Consider the following 4635-nt stretch of genomic DNA (forward strand, 5'->3'; position numbering starts at 1 on the left):
TCTGTATTCCTTTAGATGCATTTTCAGCCCTGGATCCCTGGGTTACCTGACTATATACGCCCATGCTCAACTGTTGTTTGAAAGAGCAATAAGCTGTTATTTTGTTAAGTTATTGACTTTCTGTATTTCAGCAGTTATGCTACCCTGAAAATGAAGTGAGGGTACAGTATTTGTTCTGTTTTATTTACAATCAAGAAAGGGCTATTTGAAGATATAATGTAAATACTATATACTTAAAGAGAAATTATTTCCATCTTGAAAAGCTTTAGATGGAAATCATATTAAGAATTTGTATTATTCATTTGTTGCTGTCTTTCTATATATTGATCTTGCTTCCTGATACGAAGATGCAGAAAGATCTAAAAACAGATTTTTTTAAGAGAGCGAGCTGTGTGTGAGCATTAGTTTGTGTATCTAATTGACTCATACGTTTACTTCTCTTCACTCAATATTTTCAGTTTAAATCATATAGAAACCCACTAATCATCTGGCCCTGATTCATTTCCAATACCAATAAATTAACATTAATTTCCAAAAATTGGATAACCTTTTTCCAAAGTATGATGTCTCCTCCCAAGTTATCTTTGTCATCTGCAGATTGTTTGGGGAGGAGATTTCCTGGAACACTTCTCTAGAATCTTTCTGAGAATGTGGGAAGCTAACATCACATTCACATTCCAGGGTCTCATTTTCTGTAGTCAGTCATCAACTAATAAAATACTGTATGCCAATACCTATTACTCACTGCTGTTGAGTTGATTCTGAGTCATAGCAAAACTATAGGAAAGAGTAGAACTGTCCCATAGGGCTTCCAAGGCTGTAAACATTTGCAGAGCAGACCACCACATCTTTCTCCTATGGAGCAGCTCCTGTGGGGCACCAACTTTTTGGTTAGCAGCTAGGTGCATAACCACTAAACCACCAGGGTTCCTACTCTATTCCAATACAGTGTAAAATTTAAGTACAGATTTCTATAATGGGTTTATTTACATGACATATTCTCATATAAACAAGTCCATTGACTTCCTTCAGTAAATAAAAACTTTGGGGTTTGAAGTAGGAAAAACACATTTCAGAACCTTTACCCCCTTATGCATCATTGGAAAAAGAGGGAGCAGAGGGATAAACATCCAACTTGATGTTCATGAATATTAATATTAATACCACTAATCCTCCCATTTCACCTTGAGTCTGAAATGGGAGAAACTGTTTCCATAGAAACAAAGCTTTTGGACAGAATCTTTGTCACTTTTCCCATGCTAAGTGAATCCAGTTAAAATGGCATGAGGGGTCACTCCCATTTTGTAAAATTTAACACTAGCAACAGGAACATAAAATGCAAGGAAGATATGAATTGTGTTAAAACATCAGTGTATACATTTAAAATTCTTATTAACTGATAGTGTATTGTTTATTGAAATATTAATAAATGATTTTGAAAATAAATAATTCATCCAATTCAAATAATTTCATGGAATATTAGTGGAGTAAAGCCAAAAAGGGAAATGTGTTCTCAATATTTCTTTTTAACAAAAAGTGTTGTGGTAATCAGTATCCTGAAAGATGAGGTAAAAAAGAAATTAGAAGTATATTTAATGGAGCATCACTTAAGTACTGACATTAATGTGCTCACAACTGGGAGAAAACAGAAAGCAGAGAGAAGAGAGGGCAATGATCTATTAACTGTTGGAAAAGTGGATTTTATATTTAGGATTTCCTGTCCTTTGTAGCCTCGGGTACATGGATGAGAACTCTTTGTGTCAGAAAGTGAAGCACCTGGAGGCTGCAGCCTTATTTGTAGGCACCAATTTTTCCTCAAAGCTATAGGTGACCTTGAATCCTGAGTAAATATTATCTTGTCATCTGGTTGAGTGGTTACTGAAGTTCATTCCTGACAGCAGAGGTTTCCTTTTTTTTTTTTTTTTCCCCCTCAGTTCCAAATCTGCTATGGACTGACACTCTGGGGCAGATTTCCTGGTTTTAAAGTTGTTGGCCTTGACCTGGAATATTCTAAATTTCACTCTAGATAAAAAATTCTAGAATCTCATGAAGAGACAGGGATCTCACCTCAGTAGAAACGTAGGAGATAGACAAAAGAGAGAAAAAGAAAGACAAACAGAAAGCGCTGATTTCTACTTAACTGTCAGGGGTAGATCTCCCTACTCCTTTAACTTTTTGAACATCCAAATTAGGCCTCTAAGGGGACTTTTACCAGCAAATGAAGTCAATACTACTACTATTAATAATTATTATTTTTAAAAAACAATGGTAACAACGGCAGAATGTCACTTTCATTTAGCACTGAATCTCTCAAGCACTGTGTTAAGGGCTTTTCATGCTTTTAAATGTTACAAAAACTCTATGTGGCAAACACTTTCATTATTCTCATGTAACAGCAGAGGGAACTGAGGGTACAGAGGTGAGAAAACTTACTGAAGGCAACATTGCCCGTAAGTATAGGAAGTGGGTTCCTTATTTGTCTTTCTCCAGATACCATTTGTCTACAATTATAGGTGGAGATACAAACCAGTGCCCTGTAACCTGGATTTGGAATACAGAAGTATTTCTGGGTTTGTGCATATGTGTGTGTGTATGTGCGTGTGTGCAAGAGAGAGAGAGATTGAATGCCTCTAGTCTATAATACTATCTTCCCACAGTCCCTACCTCCTTTTTGTAATGCAATTTTTTTTTTGTCTTTTTTGCCCCTACTCCTGATGATATTTCAGTTCTTGGACCTTTAATCACAGTTTTATGAAGTCATGAAACAAGTAAAGGACAGGAAGAGTGAGTAGAAAAGCACAGTGGGGAACATAATATAAGAAGTTTAATATATACTCACCAATGACAATGGTAATTTTCCTGAAAAGTAGCACAGATGCCAATGCAATACTTAGAGAGGTTCAAGGTCTCAGAAAAATAAGAGTTTAGGGGACACACAAAGATATTATATTAAATATATTGTTGTAATAAAAATCTTTGTAAATAAAAAAATTAAGGCTTTGGAGTCGGAAATAATATTGTTTTATTGGTCTTAATCTACTTGTCTTCTTTTCTCCTGATTTACCTCACATACTTAGGAACTTTTGTGACTTTATCATGTTTTGCTTAATCCAGTTCTTTAACTAGGGTTTTTTGTTTGTTTGTTTGTTTCTTTTTTTGCCTCAATCTTAACTATATTAATGCTTTCAAGCCCCCTGGTTTTTTTATTATTATTATTTTAAAGTTCAGCATAATACTTACGTAACCTTTGTTAAAGGCCTTTTCACAAATTCTCTGGGTGATAAAGGATCCCCTTTTCAAGTCTCCTTATCTCTTCCTATCTTAGCAAAATTGCTCCAGTTCTCCGTTCAGTATTCCATGTATGCCAAACCTTTCTAAAATATATCTAGAATTCTCAAAAAAGGTTCTATTTTCATGGTAGCTTTTAGTTTCTAATATTGGCTTCTCAGTTTCTGGTTGGTCTTAACACCCTGAGCCTGCTTTCTCCCCTCCAGGCTTTCCCACTCAGAAAGATTTGTGAGGCTTGGAGGTTGGTTGTGAGGATATTGGTTAGATAGGGATGGGGGGGGGTGGTGCTGGCATCACACAATCTTAAAATAACTGACTATGGCAGATCTATTTTATTAAACATAATGTGGCTACCCCACCTCTGGGTAATATAGCTGGCCCCCTGTGCTCCTTAGCTTCACAATAACCTTGCAGGCTTTCAGGCAGCTATCCACCAATGGTTTCTTTCAGAATAACTAATTTCTGGTGGTATCTGTGCATCATCAGCTTCAAGTTGAGGAGTGATTTCATTAAGTTACAGCTCCCAAGATGACTGAGGCAAAAATAGAACATGTTCTTTGACCAATATTGGGAACCCTAATGAAGATTCTTAAAAATTTCAAGGAAGTTGAGAGGAGTGTAGAAGAGAGAAAGAAGCAAGACTTTTCTAGTCTAGGTTTCTAAGAGCTCCAAGATTGAACTAGTGTGTCATATAAGCAACTCTGGTGATGTTGTGGTTAACATATTTGGCTGCTAACCAAAAGGTTGGTAGTTCCAAACCACCAGCTGCTCCATGGGAGAAAGATGAAGCCGTCTGCTTCTGCAAAGATTTACAGCCTTGGAAACCTTATGTGGCAATTCTTCTCTGTCCTAAAATGTTGTTATGAGTTGGAATTGACTCGATGGCAATGGGTTCAGTTTTTGGTTTGGTGGCATATAAAAAAAATCACAAACACAAATAAGATGACATACAACTTGAAAACATCAAAATGTATACTTAATATTGGTAAAATTTTATTGTCTATAAATTACATAGGATAAAGATAATTTTTAAATGACATGGATATATATATATATATAGAGAGAGAGAGAGAGAGAGAGAGAGAGAGAGCTTCAAAACAAAGATTGGAAAGAAATTTTACCAAATCCAACTAGAATTATGTCATTGATTGCAAACAGTTAGTGGAAATTTAAAAGTTCCAAGAGAAATCAAAGGGATTCTATGTGAAAAAAGGGAATAGATCAACATTTCTTTTATGTCTATAAGTGTTATAGGCAAAATGGCTTGCTCAATTGACAATAAGTGTTTTGGTTTAGTAAAATCAATATCTGCTTATTGTAGCAAGCTCCAAATATTAAAAATGAAAA

The sequence above is a fragment of the Orycteropus afer genome, unplaced genomic scaffold (assembly GCF_000298275.1).
Source record: "Orycteropus afer afer isolate SDZICR_OR568_19922 unplaced genomic scaffold, OryAfe1.0 scaffold00280, whole genome shotgun sequence".
Lineage (NCBI taxonomy): Eukaryota > Metazoa > Chordata > Mammalia > Tubulidentata > Orycteropodidae > Orycteropus > Orycteropus afer.